Source organism: Zonotrichia leucophrys, unplaced genomic scaffold, assembly GCF_028769735.1.
Source record: "Zonotrichia leucophrys gambelii isolate GWCS_2022_RI unplaced genomic scaffold, RI_Zleu_2.0 Scaffold_51_374463, whole genome shotgun sequence".
NCBI classification, from domain to species: Eukaryota; Metazoa; Chordata; class Aves; order Passeriformes; family Passerellidae; genus Zonotrichia; species Zonotrichia leucophrys.
Genome location: NW_026992256.1, coordinates 55794 through 82108, shown reverse-complemented (window position 1 = coordinate 82108; position 26315 = coordinate 55794). Strand labels below are relative to the sequence as shown.

The 26315-nt window shown below is 43.4% G+C and overlaps 1 protein-coding gene across 1 annotated transcript in view; it reads left to right on the top strand.

Moving 5' to 3' along the window:
- Positions 1–15218: 15218 nt before the first annotated feature.
- LOC135460512 (protein ARK2N-like) overlaps positions 15219–26315 on the top strand; it is a gene marked incomplete at its 3' end in the record, with an annotated part of 47960 nt that continues 36863 nt past the window's right edge. Inside the window, exon 1 of the mRNA XM_064737370.1 lies at positions 15219–15367. The remainder of the gene's footprint in view (positions 15368–26315) is intronic.

The window sequence follows — 26315 nt, the reverse complement described above, 5'->3', positions numbered from 1 at the left end:
TTTTACATTTGTGAAAAGCCAATATTATAATATGTATCTATAACAAAACCTTTGTAAATTTTTGGAAGTGAGCAGCATTTCTCACAGCAAACAATTTAACAATTAGCTCTAAACAACTTAACAATTAGCTCTAGCTTAAGCTTCTAATAATCATTAACCTATCATCTGCCTAAATTACATCCTGATCAATATGAATTGCTTCTAACCCTCAGCTGAAATCTTAACTCTTTAAAATCATGATTCCGTAGGCGAGATATATCAGAAACTTCGCAGCTGTAGCTGGAACCACGGAGTGTCCCAGAAGGTAGGGGGTGCGGGGCTACAGTGTAGCAACAACCTGGAGCAGTGGCAAAGAAACGGTGGGGGCTGGGCAGTGACAGCCCAGCTCCCGAACACAGATGGGAGAAGCTCCCTTGAAGGGGAAAAGGGCTTGGGGTCCTGGGATTTCCCCTGAGGCACCTGAACAGATGGTGAAAGTCCTTTTTTTAGTGAGGTGGAGTGTTAGTAAGGTCCCAGTTCAGTGGCTTCTCTTATGAGCAAAGGCTCACCCATGACAGAAGAAGCAGGATAGGGATGAGCTCCAGCGGTGCCAGAGAATTTTCCCCCAGGAAGCAGCAACCTGACTGTCCTCTGAAGCAGAGAGACCAAGAGAGCTAGGAGCTGTGCCCAGCCCCCTTTTTCCCAGCCCAATTCTTGTGGTATCTGTGCCCTTCCAGGAGAAACCCCCCGCTAAGAGAGTAGCCAGCTGCACACTTCCTGTGGCAACTTCTATTGTCTCTCCTAAGTACCAGTAGCTATGGCTTCTGTTATAGATACATATTATAATACTGGCTTTTTGCAAATATTAAAATGGATTTATGTGTGATGTTAAAGTAACTTTGTTATAAAGATATAGTTTTTATTTCTGCTGTTAATTAACCTTAGACATAGTAGTGAAATAGCTATGCTTGTGTTAAAATGCCTGGTTGGATGGGATAGCATCCAATGAACATAGGATGAGGACACCTGCTACAGATATGCCAATTATCAGCATTCACTGTCTGAAGAAAGCATGGACCAAGGCCCAAACTGGAAGTGATAAGGAGAAGGAGCCTAAACCACAGCCAAGAAACACGCATGCTGTAAAAAGGCAGACCCGAGGAGGGGCCATGTCAAATGGTTCCTGGAAAATGTGAACTAGTTTATGGATATGCATAAGGGTCTAGGAATATGCAATGGGCTGATGTAAGGGAAAAAGTATTTAAGGGGTATCCCTGATGGTAACAGTGTGGTCTTGGCTGAGTGCCAAGATGCACCCAGCCGTAATACCCTTTGCTCTATGGTCCTTGTCTCCTATTGTCCTTTAATAAACTTTTAATATTTTTACAGGAGCATGAATGTGTTTTTCACAAATGGGCACTCGTCCCAGATGTTATACCTCTCTCCCGAGACCACCAGGAGATCCTGAGTGGGGAAGGCACGCCCTGCCATGTTTGGGCAGCCTCGCTCTGTTTCTCCTGGTGTGATCAACGGTTGCAGGTAGAACATCCAGTGGACAAGAGGAGACACATAAAGCAAAGGAATAGGGAAGAAAAGGCTCCCTAAAACCACGGTAGCCCCATAAATTCTTGTGCACAAAGACTCGAAGAAGAAAAGGGGATTGTAAGAACTCTTTGGTGGCAGGTACAGGGGGATGAATGTGTCTCTGAATGAAATGCGGGGTGGTTATTCCAGACATGCAAAGTGAGTGATGAGTCTCGCAGGCTGCAGTTCCCTTCTTTCACGAGAAAACCTGGCCAGTAAAGAGATGAAGCGAAAGATAAAAGTAGTGAGAGAATCCCCTGAGGTAATTGGGACTGGGTCTCAGGGAAGGGGTGGAACCCCTTAGAGAGAGAGAGCGAAGGGTTTTCCTGGCACAATCCACTGGGAAACTGGGATAAAAACTGGAGGGGGCCCCTAAACATTCTGCTGGGTTGAGGGCTAAATATGCCCAAGGGCATCCAGGGTTGAACGACACAGCTGGATTGAGGGATACCCAAGAGCATCCAGGGTTGGCCAATAACATTTTGAGATTTTATAATACCTGTGGGTGGATATTAACAAGTGACTTGAGAACAAAGGTACATTATTTTTGTGTTGTCCTGTTGAGAGTGGGAGTGCGCGAGTCATATTAAAGAAATAAAAGTGAGTGTGAATGAATGAAATCATATATGATATGGATTGTGGATTTAAAGTTTAACTTTTCTGGAAGAAGGTGGATTGTATTCTTCTGTGCTGTGAAGAGTGGGAGGTGTTCAAGTTGTCTGGGGAATGGATTGGATGTTAGGGGAATGGATTTCTCATGGGCAAATGAGACAGGGAGCCAGAGAAAGGGGCTGGGACCTCCTGGAAATGGTGCCTCTCCCTGTCTCCAGTTTCTCTGTTCATGCCAGGAGCTCCAGTCTCTCTACCTGTATCAGCTTCTCTGCCTGTGTCAGGAGTTTCAGCCCTCCCCGCCCATACTGACCGTGATCACTCCCGTCCCTGCCGTGACTCTGGAGCTGCTTGCTCCTACCTTTGTTTCTTTGTTGATTCCAGCTTTCCTGCTGACTTTTGCTCCTAATTCCATCCCATTTTTGGTTCCAACTTCACTGCTTACCCCCACTCTTGTCTCTGCTCCCTTGGTGATTCCAACTCCTGATGTATCTATGAGAGGGGTTCAGGAGGGGGGCAGAGCCCCGGTGTGGTCAGGGTCCCAGGGAGGGACTAGGAATGCCTGTTTCTGCTGCAGTGGGGGAGGGCACCCACACTTAGAGGTAGACTTGGAAGTACTTCAGGTGTGGGAAGATCATGGGCCCTGTTTTCTGGGGAATTAATGCCATCTGGAGCCTTTGATAACTTGGGAAGCAGGACCCCAAGAGGAATTATTGGAATTTGTGGTTGATTCTGGGGCAGAGAGAACTTGTGTGGTGGAGATTCCAGGGAGATGTGATATGGATCGTGACATGGTGGAAGTGGCAGGGGCAGAAGGAGAAAGGTTTAAAATCCCTGTCATTGAAGATGGAATAATTAGGAGAGAGACTGGCATGGGGATAGGAGATGTCTTGTTGATTCCTGGGGCAGGCATCAGCTTGTTGGTGTGGGAAAGACATTTCTGTGCTGTTTTTGTGAGCCAGCAAAGGCTTCTTGATGAGGCAGAGTAGAAATTTTCCAGGGTAGAAATCTGTGATGGTGTTCACAGGGGTCTTATGTTGAGGGAAGAGACTAGGATCTGACTCTATATTTCAGAAGGCTTGATTTATTATCTTATGATATATATTACATTAAAACTATACTAAAAGAATAGAAGAAAAGGTTTCATCAGAAAGCTAGGCTAAGAATAGAAAGGAATGAATAACAAAGTTTTGTGGCTTGGACAGAGAGCCAAGCTAGCTGGGCTGTGATTGGCCATTAATTACAAACATCCAACATGAGCCAATCACAGATCCACCTGTTGCATTCCACAGCAGCAGATAACCACTGTTTACATTTTGTTCCTGAGGCTTCTCAGCTTCTCAGGAGGAAAAAATCCTAAGGAAAGGATTTTTTATAAAAGTTGTCTGCCACAGAAATCCATTTTGATTTAAGTGAAATGTACATTTTTGAATTGAGTCTGGGTTAGAAAACATAGCTATTTAGCCTGACTGCAAAAGCCTAGGCTCAGAAAAACTGCTTCAGTGAAGGACAGAGACAGAGGGTGATAAAGAGAGACAGAAAGAGTGCTGTGAGAGCAAGTCAACCTGACCTAAGAATTCTTTCTGATAAAGAAGAACTAGCGGCAAATGTCACCTGAAATTCGTAAAAATGAATATGTATAAACCTATTGTGAAATTGTATGCATATGTATTGGAGAGGAAGATAAAAAAGGACCTGAAGTTCCCAGAAGTATGCATGTCATTTTAAGAGAACGGTTCCCACATCCGTCCAGCCTGTAATAAACATACCAGCTTTACAACTTTCACAAAAGTTGTAGAGTTTTCTTTATCTCCGCAAAACATTGAAGGTAAGGAAACCCTCATATCTCTCTCAAAGAATTTGCCAAGGCTATCACCATGACAACGCGAAGAAAGAGAGAAGAAAAAAAGTATAAGCAAGAAGATCTGGACTTTGCTTGGCTTACACAGTGGCATGGCTCCTTTCACCTTCTGAAAGCTTTGCTTTTTCTTTATGATCAATGGGCAGTGTATGTGTTCATTAAGTAAATGTAAGCATCTTGTGAAACTATAAAAGCAACATGCTGCTTTAATCAACAAGTCTAAACAGCCTTCTGAGTGACCTCTGGTGCTTTGTGCTGCATGGGGCTCTATAGCAACATGTTGGGGAGAGACTTCCAGATGCAACTGGAAGTGGGGGTTGTACCAGAAGAGGAGAGAGCTGTGGACTTACTTTTAGAGATAAACTAGTTGTGCATACACCTTGTGCAGTCCAAAGTGTATTAAATCAATGGGAAAAAAGAGGAAAAAAAAAGGGGGAGGAAAAAAAGAAAAAAATAAGAAAAAGAGAGGTTTGATTTTCAGAAGCAAACAAACTCCACAACTTTTGTGAAAGTTGTAAAGCCGGTATCTTTATTACAGCGCTGGACGCATGTGGGGATTGTTCCCCTTAAAATGACATGCGTACCTCTGGGAACTCCAGATCTCTTTTTTTCTTCCTTACTAATCCATATGCATGAAATTTCACAACAGGTTCATAAATATTCATTTTACTGATTTTGCGTTATACTTGCAGCTAGTTTTTTATCAGAAAGTACAGAAAGAACTCCTGGGTCATCCTGTACTGTCTCCTGCAGCAGCCTCTCCATCTGTTTCAGAGTTTAAGGGGCCCTTCCTTATCTCTGTCCTTCGGCTGAAGCAGTTTCTTCGAGCATAGTGTTTTTGTGAGAACAAGCAGTCAGACCAAACAGCTATGTTTGCAAGCTACAGGCTTAATTCAAAAATGTACATTTCACCTAAATCAAAATGGATTTCTACTCTGGAAAATTTCCACTCTGTCTCAGGTTGAATGTTGAAAAAGAAGAAGAGTCGTTAACAGACTCTAGGATGTTGGAATGTGGGATAATGATATCTTGGTACTGGAGGAGGACAGGAGTTTGAATACAAGTTCTGTATGAAGGGCAGGGAAGTGCCTTAACACATGGATGTTTGGAGGTTTTTCAATGCTGAACTGGGGTTCGGGAAGGTTTAGCAGAACAAGCCCTCCTTGAAGGGAAAAGAAAATATGTCGATGGTTTGTCCAGATGCTTACTAAGCAGAAAGAATGTCAGGAGCACCTGGGAACGCCAGGTTGGGGGCTGTCAAAGTTAGGATGCGTTTGGCTGCGTTTTGGCAAGGTCTTGGGGGCTGAGGCAGGGTCCGATTTATGGGGGCGACCCAGGGCGGCAACTCCCAGTGTTTGCCCACCCGGTGAAGGCGGCGCAGGGTGCGGTTTGCATAGGACGCTGCTGGGTGTTGGGGGCTGGCTTGGTTGTGTCAGGGTCCTGGAGGATGTGGGGTTGACGGATGCGCTCACCAGCCCGGCGGTGGTGCTGGGCACGGATAGTGCGGGTTTGCCCATGAGGAGCTGGCTGGCTCAGTGACGGTGCTACCAGGGGTGGCTCCCAGCCTGCCGGGGTCCCGAGTCCAGGATGGCAGCCTCGGCAACGGCAAGTGGGTCGAGGGAGAGAGAGAGAAGGAGGGGGTGAAAGGGAGGCAAGGCAAGGCCCCAGGGTCTCCATGCAGGTGCCTGTCTGAGTTCCCCCCTGCTCCCGGAGCGAGCTGCTAGGGCAGGGTCTGCCTGGGCCAGGGCCGCTGGGATGCAGTGGTGGCAGCAGGGGGGAAGGGTGAGGGATGATGTTGAAAGGGCTGCCGTGAAAAGAGGGAGAGAGCGGCCAGAGCTAGAGATAAGACCAAGGCAGAGATAGCCTTAATCTCTTGCTAATTCTCCAAAACTCGCAAAGTTCGTTTATTTTTAAAGCAAGATTTCTTTTTTTCTTTCTCTTTCTTTTCTTTTTTCTTGCTGTTAGGAGAGGGGCTTTTCTTCTGAGGAATGGGTCTGTGATGCTAAAACAGTTAAATATTGCCCAGAGGGGAAAAAGCAATAGATGTGATTCATCTCAGGACTGTTTTGGTCAGAGAATTCTCATATTCTAGCCTTAGCCTGTGACTTATACAAAAAAGAGGGGGAATTACAATTTCCATCAGTGCCATACTGTACACTCTGTTTTATTCATCCCAATACTGGACACCCTAGCTGGGTTATAAGTAAATGTTTGAATTGTAGGAATAATTGGTTTTGTAGTTCACACAATTGACGCTCTCATTGCAGGAAGTGTCGAGTACTAAATCTATCCCCTATCCAGATAGAACTCAAAACAACTGAAATAATAACTTTGTTTTGTGGATGGAAATTATTAGTGCCTGTTGAATGAGAGATACCTAAGGAATGGTGGGAAACCACAGTGAAGGAGTGTAAAAAATTATTTGCCTGGAAATCAGTAAAAAGGAAGTGACAAGGGAAAAAGAGGGCAAGCCTGGATTGACCACTGTACTTACCACCGAGAAGATCATATACACCTGCTATGGGTTGCAATTCCATAGGCAGGGAAGGTGGGAGTATAAGCCATATCAGACCTCTGTTATTCCTTTTTCTTTCACTCATTTGTTTTCTTTTCCCTTTCGGGATATCAGCAAGATCGTGTCACAAATGCTACCGAAAGCATTACATGGAAAGAAATCAAAGTTCCTCTTTTATTACACACACCCATGTCAACAGTTACTGTTATAACCCATCCAAATTAAGTACCTGCAGGAAAAACAGGGAAAAATATTGGATTACAAGAAACTTAGGAAAAAGTGGCAATAGATTTGGAATTGAATGTCTAAAAGGAAAGAGATGGATTATAGTCCAAGATCCGGTAAAAGAACAATTAGTAAACAAAAAGGTAAAATCAGCACAGCAATCTAACTCTGTATTGACCCTAAATTATATGCTGAATTGTATTATAAGACTCCAAGCAGTTATAGAGATGATAATAAATAAAGCTGCTCAGGCATTGGAATTAATATCAAGTCAGCAGAGCCAAACAAAAACTGTACTGTATCAGAATAGGTTGGCTTTAAACTATTTATTGCCTAAAGAAGGGGGTGTTTGTGGAAAGTTTAATGTCTCATATTGTTGAAAATAGATGACAATGGGTATGTCATTCTGGAAAAAGCAACAGATATCAGAAAAATATCCCAGGTACCCATCCAAAATTGGGAAACAATATTAAAAACTGGCTGGTGGGGTAGTGTATTTGGGATAGAATGGTGGAAGAAATTAGGCTTCTTCCTTTTATGTGTTACAACTGTTTTGATATTTGTTCCTTGTTTAATCCCCTGTTTTATTTAATTACCAGCATAGTCCAAAGAATGCAAGTGGACAAGAAATATTTCTCAAGCCAAAGGATTTATAAAGAAAAAGAGAGGGGATTGTTATAGATAAATATTATAATATAGACTTTTCACAAATGTTAAAATGGATTTTATATGTGTGATGTTAAAGTAATTTTGTTATAAAGATATAGTTTTTATTTCTGCTGTTAATTAACCTTAGACATAGTAGTGAAATAGCTATGCTTGTGTTAAAATGCCTGGTTGGATGGGATAGCATCCAATGAACATAGGATGAGGACACCTGCTACAGATATGCCAATTATCAGCATTCACTGTCTGAAGAAAGCATGGACCAAGGCCCAAACTGGAAGTGATAAGGAGAAGGAGCCTAAACCACAGCTAAGAAACACGCATGCTGTAAAAAGGCAGATCCGAGGAGGGGCCATGTCAAATGGTTCCTGGAAAATGTGAACTAGTTTATGGATATGCATAAGGGTCTAGGAATATGCAATGGGCTGATGTAAGGGAAAAAAGTATTTAAGGGGTATCCCTGATGGTAACAGTGTGGTCTTGGCTGAGTGCCAAGATGCACCTAGCTGTAATAGCTTTTACTCTATGGTCCTTGTCTCCTATTGTGTTTTAATAAACTGTTTAAATTTTCACAGGACCGTGAATGTGTTTTTCACAGTTTCTTAGTGTATGTGTGTTTTTATTTTGCATGTTATTGTTTGATTTGTGTTTTGGTAATCCTTTTGGGTTTTTTTTCTCCCCCGTTTTAGAGGGACACAGACCTGCCTTTGTTATTCAATTGAGCCAGGTGTGGGTTTATCTGTTGTTGCTTAGCTACTTTCCTGCCAAGTTTCAAATCCCTTCCTCCCACATCCAGTTGTTAACCCCTGCTGTCCCAAGCAGTTTTCCTCCCTTGTATTCCCTGCCTTGTGTCTCACTTACAGTTCTCTTGATTAGTTGAACATTGTATCCTCCCTTGAGACCTGCCCCCCTTTACAAGTTGTTGTTTGCTCCCAGTTCTATCACCTGGGACCTTGGGACTCAGGGAATTTACCATCAAATAAAGTAACCCAGTGCCACCCAGGCCCGTGCTGTGCCTTTTTGTTCCACGTTGCGCCTCCACTGGTAGCTGGGATTTTGCGGAGCCCCGAAAGAGGGGGACTGTCGTCCCCCCCACTGTCACCATCTAGCCAGGACGTGCGACAGTTGGCACCCAACGTGGGGCTCTACTTGTGACTCTAAGAGGAGCTGCTGTGAGGAAATTTTAAAGCTCCTGGACTCTCTCCCACCCTTCCTGGTTTTCGGACGCTTACCCAGAGGCAGAGAGAGAAAGCTTGCCAGAAGGCCTTGAGCAGACAGCAGCGGGGAGCTGTGTGGCAGCTGCAGGCAAGGCAAGGTGCCTGCACTGGGATGGGCACACCAGGGACCCACAGTGGCCACGCCCAGGGCTTTGGGGACAAGTCCTGAATCACTGGGAACACCCAAGTCCCTGGCACTAGTGAGCCGAGAAAGAAAAAGTCCCCAGCCTACCAGCAACCATCAGATTTATTCGGCGAATTCTGGGACAGGCGCAGGCAGCTTTCCGATCAGTTGGAAGACCAGACACCGGAACTTGAAGGGTAAGCGAGTCAGAGCGGGGTTTTCTTTTTTTCTTTTTTTCTTTGTTGTTTTTTTTTTTTTTTTTTTTTTTTCTCCGGCGGGTGGGATCTGTCCCTGAGGGCTGTCGGCCAAGCCCACAGGGACTTCCACATCTGGTTCATTCCCCTCCCTCACTTATCAGAGAGGTGTTCCGTCTGCTTTCTGGTTTTTCCTCCCCCAATTCAGGGCTCTCCCCCAGGGACCCATGGCATCCCTTGAGAGGGAGAGAGCAGAGAACACCAAGGTGGGGCAAAAAAATTTTTTCATCAAGCAGCAGCACGTCTAAATTCCTGTACCCTCTGTCCCTTAGACTTCCCGAAGCCCTTCCCTGTCCTCACTTGGAGCTAGTGTTGGCCGAACTGCTCCGAGCGCCCGGCCAGACACTGTTCAGACCTCACTAGGGAACTGCAATGTACCGAGCCCCCCCCCCCTCCCCTCCCCCTTTTTTGTCCAATATGGCGATGGCCACGCCGCTTGGACCATGCTTTCCCTCACAGCCCTTCTTTTCCAGTCCCAGTCTTGCCCCCAGTCCACCTCTTCTGCAAGGGTCACTCCCCCCTCCCCCCCCACAGTATGGGTTGTAGGCCAGTCACCTTTGCAGGGGAGGGGTGGGACGGAAGCAATCCTAATCCTTCTTCCAGTCCCTCCTCTGGGGAGAGGGTGTCCAGTGGGACCGCCCCTCCTCCTGGAGGGGCTCTCTCTCCCTTGGGGGAGGGGGGCAGGAAACCCAGATCCAGAAACTGCAATCTTGCCCCCCTCCCCCGAGATGGCAGCGCCCGGATCCACCTCCCTATCTACTCCCTTTGTTACCTGAGCAGCCATCAAATTTGTTGTCACATTTCCTGTGAATTACACCAAATTCAAATTCGATTGGCATTTAATTTTTATAAAGATTTTCCTTGAAAGATTAGACTCTTTTAAACCCCTGAAAAAGCCCTTTTAAATTATAGATTTGCAAGCTTTGATTAAAATAAAAGAGAGACAGTCTAAACAAAATAATGTTTATAATATTTTTGGTGATTTTTTACATGATTTAATAATTGAAGTGTTTTAAACTTTTAATTGTAAAGGTGACTGCTCAGGTTCCCTGTCCACTTCCCTACTCATTCCATACCCAGTTTCCCTTTTAATTTTTATATTATTATGAATTGGCAAAGACATTAATATTGATTTGGTTTATATTTATACAACTTTGATGAGTTCAAAAATTAGGTTATAGAATTACCTTTTATACCCTGAGCATTGCCTTTCTTGCAAAGGGCCCTGCAGAAAGGCCATTCTCACGGTTGTGAAAATAAAAGGTGAACTTAAAAATCAAGTGTTACAATTTTAAATTGAACATAAATTTTTTAAGAGCTAATCCCTTCAGTAAAAATTTCTTAACTTGAAGAGCTGTCTTCAATTTCATTTTAAGTCACAATATGCTTTTTAAAGATTTTTGGAACAACATGTTTTTATAAAAATAAAATTGTTAATTTGATTAAATTTATAAAAAGTTTAATTATTGAACATGTTTTAAATTTTGGAAAAATATATATTCCCTTAATTCCAAAATTAAAATGTTAGATGCTTCATTGAATTTGATTTAGTTATTAATTAAGCAGTTTTTTTATCCCAAATGTATGTTCTTATATTGTTTTAAAAATAATTGCCTGTCATATTTGGAGTAATTTTGAAATTAACCCAGTTGTTAAGTTATATATTATAGAAAGAAGATTGTAATCTTGCCAAAGTTTACTATGCTATACTCAATTGCGACCATTCGCTGAACTGAACTCTTTGAAGAAAAAAACCTTCAAACTCGATTTTCTCCCATGGATGAAGAAGATAACTGAAGTTTTTTAAGTGCAAATGAAGATAATTGTTCAGAAACTCAGCCAAGAAAGATCAGCCAAATTAATGTGATGAACACCTCACTGTTTTACGTTGTATTAAAAAATAATTTCTAATTGTATTAACAAAAAGAAAAGTTAAGTTGTTAAAAAAATAGTAACCAGAAGCCAGTTTATTTTTAGTCAATTTAATACTGAAATAAACAAGGCCAGGAGACTTCTTCTCCTTTATAATGCCTTTATTAAAAGTGATCAGCTCAGGATTGGGCGGCTCGGCAGGGCTGCAGTCCCCGTCGCGTCTCCCAGGGCGACTCAGAGGAGGAGGATATGCGCAGCTCTGTCCACTAGGGGCAGAGCCGGGGGATCCAGTCCTCGTGGGAGCTTTTTAGGGCTTGATGTCCCCTTCAGATGTTACTTTGCCTGGCTCGGTCCTGTCTGGTCCCGGCGTCCGGACGACTCTCTGCTCAGGGCGAGAGGGGCTCCGAAGGTGTTCAGCATCTCTGCAGGCTCAGCACTCGGCTCCTCACGTCCAGACATCACTTTAGTCTCTCAATTCTTATTTGGCTCGTTGTTTTTGGGGTTTTCTCGTTGCATCTCGAGTCGGGGTCCCACAAAGCATTCTGGACTTCGGAGTCACTTTGCATAACCCCCCCCCACCCTCTCAGGTGTCTTCCCTATGCTGGAAGGGCCACTGCCTCGGGGAAGGGCCATTTCCCCACCCAGCCAGGCTTTTTACTAATACAAAAGAAGGAGATAAGCCTTAACGACCCGGTATTACAATAACAAAGCACTAAGAATCCTGGCAGCGCCTGAGACCTGGCTGCCCCCCTGCAACTCTTTCTCACAAAAAAAATATTAACTGAATTTTTGTTCATAACAAATACTACATTTTTTAGCTTTAAATCATAAATTGAAGTAAAAATTAAAAGAAAATTAGGAACTGTTTAGCATGAAATGAATTTTTTTTTAATACATTTTACTCCTGGATACTATGAAAGATTAAGTAATTTTAAGTTTATTGCTTTTAGACTTTTTAGAGCAAATTTTTTAAGTTAACTGTAAGAATAATTGACTCCCCAAAGCAGATTCATGTTTCAGAAAAATTTCAATTAGTTTTCTTTTGTAATCAGTTACCTAGAAATTCTACTTTTTTTTGTAAAAGGTTCATTGAATAATTAATCCAGCAGTTATCAAAATTGGACACATTTAAATAATTTGTTTCTTTTTCAGTAGTTATAAAATTTTTTATTTGTTTGTATCTTATGCTGTGAAGTATTTACCTTTTGCAAGTCCATTTCAACTTTGACACTTTTTCCCTTGCTTTTGTAAAAAAAAAAAAACAACTGGCAAATGTTGCAGTGTGTTTTTATTTTGCAGGTTATTGTTTGATTTGTGTTTTTGTAGTCCTTTTGGGTTTTTTTCTCCCCCTGTTTTAGAGGGACACAGACCTGCCTTTGTTATTCAATTGAGCCAGGTGTGGGTTTATCTGTTGTTGCTTAGCTACTTTCCTGCCAAGTTTCAAACCCCTTCCTCTGTCGCCCCTCCCCCCCACTGTCACCATCTAGCTGGGACGTGCAACATCTTAGCAACAAATGGGACAAAATTGCATGAGAGAAATAAACAAAGGGAAAAATCTTAAACTGCAACACAATGACAGCAAGCCATGGATTTATAGGGGCCCCTCTGGAGCAGCAGAGGAGAGCTACAGGTCTGTATCATTGATTAGAAAGGGGGGAAATGGTGCCTTAAATTTTAGCTTTCATATGTTCCAGATTCTGTTCTTCCCAGTCGTGTAGTTCTGAGCTTCATATTAAGTGTTGGTAAGCTCTCTTCATAGACTAGGTAGACAAAACAATTCCTTTTCTAGCTTGGGGCCAAGGACAACCATTACAAGTTTCAGCCCTAAGAGCATAAACAATGGTGGACTGAAGAGAGAAAACAAGAAGGATGGGACTTCATAATCTGAAGCTGTAACTGGACAATTAACTCCAATATGCTAATAGACCAAAAATTATAAAAGTGTGAGACCTCATGACCAGTCATCCACTTTGTGACCATTTTGGGTTCATCTTGGGTGTAGCCCTGTCCAGGCTCTTGTACTGCCCAAGGTGTATTCATTAAGGTCTTCTAATAAATACCAACTTTATTCTTTAACTCAGTCTAGCCTCTGTTCTAGGTCAGCCTTCTCAAGGCATCAGTTCAAGAAAAAGCAGGAGAATCAGAGAGGAGAGGTAATTTTTTAATGCCTCCAGCCTGCTAATTCTTTCAGTTGTTCTTTGCAAAAAATGTGATAAATGGAAAGGAGCTCAAATATGAGATGAATGCTCTCACCCTGATCTGTGTCACTGCTTTTCTGTATGCCATCTAAAACTGCATTGCCTGTTCCTGACTGCTATGTCCTAACATCTGTGCAACAGCATGCCCTCCTCTTTCAGGAGTTTTGCCTCCAAAGCAAATCCTCCCATGTAAATGCAGATTCTGGATATTTTTTCCCCCCAAAAATAGCCAGCTGGGTTGTGGAGGTTGATGTAATTTGTTGGCAGTGCATAACTAAACCTACCTAAGAAATCAGAGCAGCAGGCTTACCTGCCTCGTGCAGGGCAGGTTTTATCTTTTCTTAAGTGGAAATTTCATTAGCACCCTGAGTGTTCCTACTTATGCTCATACTGCCAATATTGCTTGCACCACTGATGCTGATGCTATTGCAAAGGAAGTTTTTACATGTTTGGTGAGAAGTATCTTACAAAGTAGTTTTAAAAAAGAATAATTAATTCCTGACTACGTAGCTCTACTTTGACCTAATCTGTCTCTTATTTCTCCTAATATGATAAATTCTTTTGAGGTAGTATGTGATGTCTGTGTTTTCTAAGTCAATGTATATGATTTGGATGGTGATGCAGGTAGATGCATGCACATGTTTCTATACTACCAACCCTATGACTGATTCTGCGCCAAAAGCAGTGGCTGTGGAGGATCAGGATCCTCTAAGGGTACCTCTGTTGTATGATGCATGTTTAACACTTGAATTTCCCAGGCATTTATAGGTCCAGATCAGGAATTAGGAACTATACTGAACTGATTGCTGCCACATGTTTTCAAATTGAAGAGCACTACCTGCAATGTATTGTGCAGTTGTGCAGCATATATACCCCAGGGATGCAAAACTAAATACCCTGATTAAGAAACATCAGAAGGATGTTTAATGTATGCATTACAATGTCGCCCTAATGGCACCTCACCTTCCCCTGCCCAGTCCCCGGCTCTCTGATCTCAGGGAGTGCAGAGGCAGGATCACCAGGATGTTATAAATAACAAATATGGTTATTGGCTTTCGCATTTATGTATTAGCTTTTGCAGGTTATTATTGATCACAAAGCTTTTGATATAGTACAATTTGTAATTCCTTTTAACTGCTTTTTGGTATAGTATAATCTGACAGCTTATGTATGCACGGTATAGCTTATATTAGTGTAAGAAACATATCTTAGGCCTTAGCATAATATTAAAATAGACACTATATAATGTTAAAACGATTTTATTCATGTAACTAACTCAGAGAATGGTGTAAAATAATTATGTGGTTTCTCACATTTGTGGACTATCTTATCATTCAGATAAGACAGTAGTGACAAAAACCAGAACACCGAGGGAAGAATTTATTAAGTTATCAGGGAGTGCAATAACAACAGGATAGAACTACGAGAAGAAATAAAATATATTGATTTAATCGACAAGATGGCATGAAGACAAGTCAAGGATTAAAACCAAGTAAAAGAATTCCGAGAACATCTAAACTCACAGGAATGTTTGAATATGCATAAACTCTCACGAATATGCATGTGACTCACGTAACCATATACAAGAACATTGTTTTAAGCTAACCGTGTGTTTTTGGAGTATTGCCAAACATCACAGAGCTGGATAATTAACTCTTTTATCCCTTATTAACCTTTTATTTTAAAAAATTAAATAGTGATCTCTGTTTCTCACAAGGATCAGTGTCGTAGGAAGATGGAGCGTTGGACAAGGGACCGGGGAGAGCGTTTGCGGTGCCGGGATCCTGAAGCCTTCACCTGCGTCTCTCCCGAGCTCAACCCTCTTCGTCGCCCGGCCCCTGCGCCAGGGAAAGACGTTTCTTTCTTCTTGTTTCCTTCAGCTTCCTCCTCAGCTCTTTTCTTTTGGTGAGTCGGTCCGACTACTGTGCTTGCTTTACACACTCTACTTCGCCACTGGCGAACCACCACTCTCCCCTCCCCTTAGGGCGTGAGGGCAGGGGAAGGAGGGGACGGGGCTTCGGCCGCTCTGCGCCGTGGAGTCGTGCTGGCGGGTTCGGCGGCCGCTCTGCGCGGTGCTCAGTTGTTCCGGCGGTGGCGGATAAAGGAAGTGACGCCACATGCAGAGTTCTGCGGCCTCCGGTGACATTCTGGCGCTGGGGACGCGGAGTGGCGTCCGCGCGGCTAAGACCCAGCTCCTTCCGGCCACCCATGCCCCAGCTGTTACCCCCCTGGTGGAGGCTAGGACGGGCCTTGCGGTGTCCAGGTGAGTGAGGCCGGCGCGGCCAGGGCTCACCCACGGCCCGCTTCTGTAGGGCCGGGCCACCGTGCCTCAGCCGCGGGGGCGCCGGAGCCGTTGCCGCTAGCTCGGCTGCGCGTGGGCGAGAGACAGCGAGGCGCCGTGGGAGAGGCGGATACTGGCCTCGCACTCCCCCAACCTTCCCCCGGGACTGGTGTAGGCGGGAGGGCACACTCCAGGAGCCCGGTCCCATCAGGGTCGGGAAGGCCCGCGCCGGCCGAGGGCTTTTCAGGGAAACATGGGAGTCTGTTGGGAGCTTTCAATACTGACCGCTTCGGTAATAGTGATCTCCATCACGGCCCGGCCCGGTACTGGGACCGCGGGATCCAGCCTAGCCGTCTCTTTTCAGCTCTAACCTTGCCTGGAGTCAGCGGATGAAAGCCTCACCACATCTCCTAGAAGCAGTTTTGGCCACTTAGTCTTTCCTGGGACATCTGTAAAGTGCTGTGAGATCGTGTTAGCTCTTTCAAAAAAACCCTTTGAAAAACAAGGAGTGTAAACTGCTTCAGTTTTATGCTTCTCTAGTTTTTTTGCTTCTTTGTTCACCTTGTGGGAAGCTATATTTTATGTGGAAAAAAGTTCCAAATTGTTCGTTGCTTATCTAGCCCGAGTTCTCCTTGAGCTCCTAATATCTAGGTTGCTGTTGTGGCTTTGAGCAACACAGTCATCCGTAAAGAATGTAAAATTTAACTGCTACCTATTTCTTTTTAGAAGGAAAAAGGTAGTCTGAGGAGACTTGGAATAATTTAACTATTACCCCAACTCCAATACTGAAACTTTGCCTTTATTTCTAATTGTATTTTTGTATTAGTTTGTTAATAGCAGAATAAGGCAACTTATTTTAAAGTTTGTAGGTACTTTTGTGAAACCATAACTGTAAGAATTTAGTTAAACAAGGTCTTGGTTGTAACTAGTTACACACTTTAACCAGCACAAAGTACCTAACTGTTTCAAAGGCTGGAAAAAAAATCTTGTCTATAGAGATTCTATGGCATAAGTCAGTCCTGTTTGGTATTGTGGTTTGGTTTTTTTTCACTGTCAGGTAATTCTAGCTTTTAAAAACAAATGAGTAGTAAATATTTGGACCTTTGAGCATCTCTTTAAAAATGTAAAATTTTTCTTAATTCCCATTCCCAAGATTTTTTTTCATTTTAAGTCTCCTCTGGTACTTTTCAAGACCATAAGACCAAATAATAGTTTCACTTATAGGCAAGGGCTAGCCTATTTTCAGTTTTCAAGCTAAAGTTTTAAGTCCAAACAGTAATAGCTCTCCCCTTAGAACAGCAAACAAACATTAAATTTAAAAGGTTTCTCTTAAAGTATCCTATGTTGCTTAAGTCTATTAAAAATGTGATGTTTGACCTTGAGATGGAAACTGAGTATGGTACTCTTTTGGGGTCTTCATCTTGTGGTTCTCCTGCTTTAGTTAGCACCTGTAATGACCATTTCTATGATATAAGAGCTGAAAGTCAGGCAGTCACAACAGCACAGCTTCTCCGCTACTCTGGAAGAGGGTAACATCGCTTTTGCAGAGCAAATAGGTTTGTAACAAGCTCTAAGGAGTCATTAAGTTACTTGTTATGTGTTTTCTAAGCCCAAATAACTTTCCTCCCCATCCTTCATGTATGATACCAAAACAGTGAGATGAAATGTGGAGAACTCAGCTGTCTGACAGCAATCATTTTTAAGCATAATTTTCTGAATATTTCTTACCTTTACTGATCTAGCATAGTTTGATGCTGGCAAAAGAATCTCTAAAGGGGGTGATTATGTGGCTGCTAAAGGCTTACAAAATAGTGCCTTTTGTGGTTCATATATACCAGTAATGCTGGTATTCTGTGTAGGGACTTAGGAGGAGGGACTGTGGGGGTAATGGAAGATAGTACGTGAGTTTGGGCAGCTGGTATTTATGCCCAAGTATGAGGATAACACTTCTGACTCATTTTTAAGCGCTTTATTTTTTAATTATAATGTGTCGACTATTTCTGTTTGCTCTTTAGCCTAATTGCTGGTTGACATGAAGAGATGCAATGAGATTCCTGAGAAATCAGGAAGAGGAAAGTGACCATAGTCTTATGCATGATGTGTATTGCAGTACAGCCTGGGCATTTATGCTTTCGCTCAATAAGTGCATGCAGTCTGCCTGCCTGGTAGAAATTAAAGTGCACAAACAACCTGGGAAATGAGTGGATACATTAAACTTGGTATTGTGAAAGGAGGGGAAAAGGTAAGGAACCTGATGCCAACCACAAGGCAGTTGAGAAAGGTCGATAGAGTGATCACGACACAGAAACTAAACCCTGCTCTAACTGATAAAAGAGAAATAGGAAGAATGTTTGTGTACATTTCACAAATGAGCAGATCACACTGGCAGCTGGCAGTGTGGAGGAGGTAGGGATTAATCAGGTAAAATAAGATTGAATTACCAAGAGTAAATATGGAGAATCATGAGAGGCTTTGGACACTAAATGTTAGGAAGATAAGTGGATACAACTTGATGTTGTTATAACGAGACCAAGTTATATACTGAGAATTTGGATGCTTTTGTGTATGGATTCACTGTGATCTGAAAGATTCATGCAACACGTGCCCTTGAAGTCTTCACAACCATGTCCTTGTGATAACAGCAGGAAGTTAATTGAAGCTCTCTTTTGCAGGGTAACATGTCTGATACTGTCAACGTCTGTTAGTAGCTCACTTAGTACCTGAGACATGGCATTGGTTTGCCTACTCAGCCAACATCCTAGATTGCCTAACATTTTCAAAGCTTTTGCTGCAGCAACTCCAGGTGCCAATAGTGAGGCTGCTATTCTTTTTCCTTTACTCCAAAAATTAATTTAGTCTTTGAAATCTAGTTCAAATTGCTGGATAAATCTTTTACGCCTAATTTTTTGATCACGAATTAAGGCAATCTCAGGTGCTAGCACAGTAAACCTCCTCAAGCTACATGGTCTGCCTGTCTTGGTTTGAAAAGGCAGGTATCCGCTAAGGAAGGCAGGAGCCTTCCTTGAAATGGAAAATGTAAACCCCCTCCCTCCAAATTATTATAATTTTGAAATTAAGGGGCTCTCAGGCAAAGATATGGGAGCAGGAATAACAGTTTTTTACTGGGAAAATTAAAAATACACCTGCAATAGTACAAACAAAAAAGAAAAACCACTGACAGAATCAGAATATGACCTGACACCCTGTGGGTCAGGGTGTTGGTAGCAGTCCAATTGAATGGTGGCTACAGTCCTCCGGGAGTGACAGGTATAGTTCTGTTGAAGCAGTGATCCTGTGGAAGGGTGTAGTTTTCCTCTGAAGGTCCAGTGGTGGTGTAGATGGGCCTGGCCTTCCTCTGGGAATCCAGTGGAAAAGACAGCTGCTCCTCTTGGAATCCAGTGGGAAAAAACTACTCTGGTGTTCTAAATCTCAGATTATGTCTAGGTAGGAATGCTTGGCTCCTCCCCCTGAGCAGAGCATCTCACAATGGGATGATGTAATTTTATCAGTCATACTGTGAGACTAAATGTCCCATTAACAGAAGATATTTCCCAGAGGGAGGATTGGTTGGAAGAGATAAAGAAAACTGCCCAATTAACAGAAGATAACTGCACCACCTCTAACAGATGGGAAATAGAATGCACACCTCCAGCTAAATCTTTCAACCTAAGACACCTCCTCTGATGCAAGATGGAATGGCAGACCATGCTTTGTTTCCAGAAATGAGAAACATCCCAGATCATAACTGTAACTGGGAATCACTGGACCAGGAAAAGATGGGTGAGGTGTAGTTACACCACATCCTTTCACTTTTATAGACTGGGTTATGTGGGGAAACATCCCACCGTGTATTTGATTGCTTTCTTATAGCCTGGACATCAGTGATACTTCATATTAATTCAGGAGTCTTTTTAATATAATGAAATCTATCACAAAAATCCATTTTTACAGAGCTCAGAATTTCCAGTCTTGGGATTCTAGTGGTGCATGTGGTAATTTCCAGGCCCAGTAATCCCTGTTATCAATGGGATTGTGAATCCATTCATTGCGGGGACACAACACACGGATGGCATACTTGGTTAGTGGCCACACATCCATTGGTAACCCAACTAAACAGGTGGAAAAGGGGTTGTCACAGGTGGCTACTGACAGACACAGGGTTTCCTGCTTGGTGTTGTTAGCTAATGTAACCCAGACATTTTTCTTTGACTGTGGAACTTTCCAGATCTTAGCAAGGAATATGGCATCGATCAGAATGGGAATAGCATGCAGGAGTCCTTTAGGAGTCATGTCTGGTGGAACAACCTGTGGATTAAACTTAAAAATTAATAATGTATAAGGAGTTAAGAAACCAGTGGTATTAATCAGCAATGGGTAGGAGGTGAGGGATGGTTATTTGCAAGCCTCAAGGTGTCTTTCCTGTAGGTTCTTCCTAGGGTTCTGATGGGTTTTCTCCTTGAGCCAGGTCTTATGAACTTTCAGAGGACCTATCACACCCGAGATAGCCCAGCTAGCTCAAATGGCATAAAATTAGCAGGATGACTTCTGAGGTAGTGTTGGAAACAGAAAAGGTTTTAATAAAAGGCAAAATAACAACGCTCTTGCAGAGAAAACCCGAGACAGGGTCAAGAGGTTCTTGCTCCTGCTAAAACACCCCACAAAAGCAATTATTTTCTTTTTTCTCTTCTTTTTCTAGTGAATTACTTAGGCGGGACCTTTTTGGCTTCTGTCCAATTGGGTAGCCTTAGGTTTGAGGTGAAGTCTCAAAGGTCCTATGAGGAGGAAAGGGTCCTATAATTTGGCCTGTTTCGAGATCTTTGATTAACACTGGGGGGAGGGGGTGTCTCTCTTTTAATTGTGCCTGCATTGTATTAGAAAAGTGCCTGATAATTGGGGGATTTGATTCCATAAAGGAATTATTAAAAAATTAGATACAAATGTGGCCTTAGCAAGTCTTTCTACTGTGGATAATGTCTCTATTCCTCCTTTTTGTTGTTCTAGCAGGTGTTTAAGAGACCCACGTGTTCTTTCAATAATTGATTGGCCTTTGTGAGAGTGTGGAGTGTCTGTGATATGTTTGATTCCCCACAGATTAAGAAATGGCTGTGTTTTCTGGGAGACGCAGGCAGGCCCATTATCTGTTTTTATTTCTTGTGGGATGCCTAGAGTTGAAAATGCTTGTAGGAAATGTTTAATAACATCTTTTGCCGTTTCACCTATGTGAGCAGAGGCAGAGATTGCTCCTGAGAAAGTGTCTATTGAAACATTTATTATATTTAAAGCAACCAAAAGATGCATAATGGGTAACATCGCTTTGTCAAATTTGTAAACTGTGAAGCCCTCTAGGATTTACTCCTGCCTCCACAGACAGCAGAGAATATTTTTAGCAGTCAGGGCATGTAGTGGCAATGGCTCTAGCTTGGTTTCTGGTGTTAGTGCAAGTGCATTTTGGTGAAAGAATGCATGGTTGAGCCATGCCTGCTCGAAGATGTTTGGAAGTGTGGTTTGTATGGTCATCGCAAGGATATCAGCTTGTCTATTGCCTTCTGCTAGGAATCCTGGCAAAGAAGTGTGAGAATGTATGTGCATGACAAAATAGGGATGCTGTCTCTGGGAAAGAGTAAAAATTATAGTTTTGAACAAAGAGTATAACTGATCGTTAGAAACTGTTTTTAGGAATAAATTTTCAGCTCTCTCAACTGTTACGTTGGTGTTCCTATGTCTGAGACATAAGACAGACCACATGTGTTTCCTCAGAAAAAACAGCCTGGTTTATTGTCCGGAGCTTTCTTTTATAGCCCATTCAAAACTCCCAGGTTGAAACAGGTCATTGGTCTATCTGTGTGCCCCCAGACTCTGAACCAATAAAATGCCTGCACCCTAGGAGAGCTCCCATTGGATGTGAGCTTCTGTCAGTCAGCCCAGAGGCTGGTTCATGGAGCTGAGCTGGACTGCTTATTTATAACTTGATTAATGCTAACTACAGATCAGTTTTCAATGCAACACTCAGCGATACCTACAACGTAAGCAGAATCAGTTACCAAATTAAAAGGGCGTCTAAACTTAGCTGCAGTTGTTAGAGCTTTTTCTAATTCAACTATTAGGGGTGAACCTTCTACTGTTTCAATGTCGGATTCCCAATCGTGTAACAGGGTTTTGCCTGGTTATTACCAATTTATGGGACCATCCTGATCCATCGATGAAGATGGTTAGGGCATTAAGGGGTACATCACTTTTTAAAGGTTTAGGAATTAAGCTAAGAGAGGAATGTAACAGCCTATGTTTAGGGTGATGAATTGAAATTTGCCCAGTAAAATTTTCATGTGTAATTTGCAAGCATTGTGATTGTTGTAATAGCCAATCTAAATATACAGTAGTTGTAGGTAAGAATATAGTAGAGAAATCTTTCCAAGCAAGAGAAAATAAATGTGACCTGGCTCTTATAACAAGCTGAGCCATCATCTCTGGCTTTGTTGTTATGGTTTTGCCAGGCTGGTGGGGTAAGAAAACCTATTCTAAAATTAACAAAGGATCAGATGCCTCAGGGTCCCATTGAAAAATTAAAACATAGGGTTAGGGTCCTTTTTCCAAAACAGCTAGCAGGAATGGTAAGTTTAGATTAATTCTGTGTGCCTGACGAGTTTGAATGGCATAGGATACCTTATCTAAGGCATCCCTTGCCTTGTCAATTACTTGCCTAGGTGAATTTAACTTAGAATCCCCCCTTAACAAAACAAACAGTGGAACAATATCTTTGTTAGTAATTCCAAGCAGAGACCTAACACAATTAATCGTTCATAACGGTTTTCATAAATTGTATCGTGTTTCTGGTGTCTCATTTAGTTGCAATGGCTGGTGCTGCACAGTTTGAGAGAGAATTTTAAGTCCCAAATATTTCCAAAGTGATGTAATATTTTTTCTTCTGTGATGGTAAGTCCTGCTTGTTGGATGGGTGTGACAGTGGCTTTTAAAGTTGTATCTAAAGATGAATAATTTTCAGCTGCAATAAGTATATAATTCATATAATGGTAAATAATCGCTTGTGGATGATCTCGGCGAACCGGAGCCAAAACTTTAACCACCAACCATTGGCATATGGTCAGGGAATTTTTCATGCCTTGGAGTAGTACGATCCAGTGGTACCTCTGGAGAGGTGCCTGACTGTTAAGGCTTGGTATTTTAAAAGCAAATCAAGGGGGTCTCATCAGGATGAAGGGGAATAACAAACAGTCTTTTAAATCTATAACAGTCAATTTCCATTCCTTAGGAATCATGGCAGGGGATGGTAAACCAGGTTGTAGTGTGCCCATGTCTTCAGTGACCTCATTGATTTTATGTAGGTCTTGTAGGAGTCACCATTTATCACTGTTTTGTTTTTGATTGAGAAAGATGGGTGTATTCCATGGGCTTGTGGCCAGTGTAATGTGACCCTTTTGGAGCTGTTCTTGTATTAAAGACTTAAGAGTGACGAGTTTTGCTTCAGGGAGGGGCCATTGATTAATTCACACAGGTTTATCAGTTTTCCAGATTAATTTAAGGACTTCACACTGCTCAATGGCTCCAATTAAAAATTTGTCTCTAGGCGCATTCCCCACTGGGACAAAATGTGTCTTCCCCACAAAACTATGGGGGCTTTTACCATGAAGGGTCTGGTGGTAGTGATATGGCCTTCAGGTCCCTCGAACCTAATCAAATGCATACTTCTCAGGCTGTCACTGGTACCTCCAATCCCTTAAAGTGTTCCTGAAGCAGGTGTAAGAGCCCAGTTGGGAGGCCACTTGGGCTGTGAGATGACTGTCACATCTGCACCTGGGTCAATGAGTCCTGAGAGAATAATCTTTTTGGTGTTAAGTTCTAGAGTGCAGATTAGTTGAGGTCGATTGTGGCTTATTGTCCTAGTCCACATTACTAAGGATTCTGATGTGTTGTTAGAGTCCTGTTTGGGGAGCAAAATTGCTTGAACAATTACCAGTCCCTGGGGCATAAAGCGAGGTGGGTCAGGGCACATAGCTAACACAGTGATTTCTTGTTGGAATGTCACTGATAACACAGAGGGCAACACAAAAAATCCCTCAGTCCTTGATCTACACATCCCCAAAATTAACAATTCACGGGGCCAATCTTCAGGCCCAAGTTGACCTGTTCATTTGGTGTGTGTAAAATAATCAGTCAGTGTTAATGGGTTGGCACTTGCCAGCTCCAACCTGGAACCTGGGGGCAAGGCTGCTCGTAGCCCTGGGAGGAGGTGTTGAAGCTCTGAACTACCTGGTTTCCAGTGGTCATGGGCAGAAATGGCTGAGGCATTTGTGTCATGGCGCAGGGCCGTTCTGCATTCTGCTGGAAGTTTCCCTAGGCCAGCTTGCCATAACCCCCCTGTTTTGGGCGACATTGGTTAGTCTGAGAATAAGTCCTTTTGCATTTGGAACAGGCAGGAGCCTTGGCCCTTACTCCTTGTTGGGGACAGTCGCTTTTGAAATGTCTGTGTTTGCCACATTCAAAACATGGGCCAGGACCTTGTTGTTGTAGTCCTTGGGGGACAGTTTGTGTGGCAGAGCTAGGACCTTACTGTTGTTGAGGTCCTTCAGGAATAATCTGCATTGCTGCCAGAGCCTCTGCTATGTTTTGCCCTACTGCCTGAGCCTTTAGGATATCCAAGTGTTCTGGTGTTCCAAGGTGATAACAGGCCTCAGTCATTTGCATTAAAGTTGGCTTAGGCTCAAGGGGAAGGGCACATCATACTTTCTTGCTCTCGGGATTTACATTTGACATGCCTAATTTTTTCACTAATTTGTCTTTAGCTTTCTCTTCTATGATTTGTTTTTCAACGGTTTGCTTAAGGTGGTCAATGAATTTCATGTATGATTCACCAGGCCCTTGCTTTGTATCTACAAAATCATGTGTAGGTGTGTTACCATCTGGCACTTGCATGAGTGCTTTCTTTGCTGAGTTTTTAATATCATCAAGCACTGGCCTTGGGAGGTTTGTGGCTTGCTCACTGGGCTGGGAGTATGCCCCTTCTCCAGTTAAATGTTCTAGTGTTAGCATTGCCCGTGTTTGGTCCTTTGCACAGTCAAGCAAAAATTGTTATAACAGACTTTCACCCCCCTTCCCACAGAGTGAATTCAGTTGAGGATAGCAGCACAGTCATAATATGTTTTAAGTCATGGGGAGTTAATACGTGTGCAGTAAAAGTAGCCCATATTAGATTGTTAAAAAAAGGAGAATCCCTTCCATGGTCTTTGGCAGCTTTGCACAGTTCTTCTATTTCCCCATAGGCTAGAGGTTCTCATTTAGGCCTAGTTCTCCCCCTTCTCTACTGCACTGGAAAAGCAGTGATTTTTGAAACCATTTCCCAATTCCTATCCTTTACCACATTTTTCTGTATCCTTTTCCTTGGATCGATGGAATCACTGGATCCAGGAGAGGTTAGGTCTTCTTCCGAGGAGGAGGGGAAGGATGCAAGCACAGTGTTTTTATTGCTGGATGGGTAAAGGCAGAGCTTGTTCTCCAGCACAGTCACCAACATGGGTGCCACCATGTTGGAGAGCAGCACTTCTGGGACCATTGTGGGCAGGGTTCTGGTTTTCCCAGGAGGGGTGTGGCCCAAGGCATGCTGGGAGTTGTAGTCTGAAGTGGGAGCGGTGGGACCTGGAGCGACGGGGTGGAGCTGAGGGAGGAACCTTGAGGCAACATGGCGACTCGGGTGGCATAGATGTCAGAAGGGTGTTTAGCAGGTAATACAACAGGATATTTATATGAATAGGAAGGAGGTTGGGATGGTGAAGGAACAGGAAAGGTGGGGGAGGAGGATCCAAGACAGCGTGGCCACTGTTGTCTTGGACCCCAAGTGGAGGAATTGGAGGTGGACATGGGGTGGCGAAGTAACCGGGCAGACTGATGTTTCCTTTGAGCATGCTGGCAATGTCGGCACCATGTCCCAATCTGGAGTAGAGAGAAGGGCAAGAAAGGGAGGGGTACGAAGGGGCAGGAGTTACAATTTGTATGGGCTCCTGTGTCTGGGATGGGCTCCGCCCTCGTATCGTATCCTCCCCCAGGGTTAGAAGGGTTAAAAGCAGTCTCGGTTTGGGAAGAAATCATGTGTGGTGGGACAGCCCTGGACCTCTCGGGAGCGGTGGTGGCTCTGTGGGGAGAGTCCAAACTAGATTCATGCTGCGATGGTGAAGTGGGGGCGGGACTGAGTGATGAGAGTCGCTCCTCTTCAGCTTTTAGTGTTTTGGAAATCAGGCAACAGACGCACTGCGAAGGGGTCCCCCCTAGTAGCTAGGTCATAAAGCGTGACCCCTACCAAGTCCCAAAAGCCCATGGAAAAAATTTTACAGTTTGTGCTGTTTTCTGAAGCACCGTGTGGGGCCAAGCTGGCAGCAGGTGTGGCTGTCCTGCAGGCTGCGGCTGCTGGGCTGGCAGCAGGTGAGGCTGTCCCACGGACCATGAATGCCAAGGCAGAAGTGGCGGTGCCAGCAAGCAGGGCTGGGGTGGAGCAGAGCCTGGTGGGCAGACGAGCATGGGGGTAGGCGGCAGCGACAGCACCTGGCACAGCACTGCTGGCTACAGTTGCTGAGAAGTTGCAAAATACCCACTTTAGAAGATTTCTTTAACTCAGGCTTTTCAACCTTTCTTCTGTGGACTGCTAACAAAAGTTCAAAACGTCCATATACGTCCCTTTCTAATCTTGACAGTCTTATTCCGATCCTGTAGAGTAATTGGGATTAAATGGGGTATGCCCACCTGGTTGGGGTAGGTGCAACAAGAATAAGTATCCCTTTTCTCCACTTACCTGCTTTTTGGGCAGGCATCCGAAGGAACTGAGCCAACTCTGAGGGTAGCTCATAACCACGTCAGGCCTGATGATTTAATCCACGGAAGAGAAAAAAAGTCCTACCGGTTGGCCGAGACCCAGACAAACTGAACT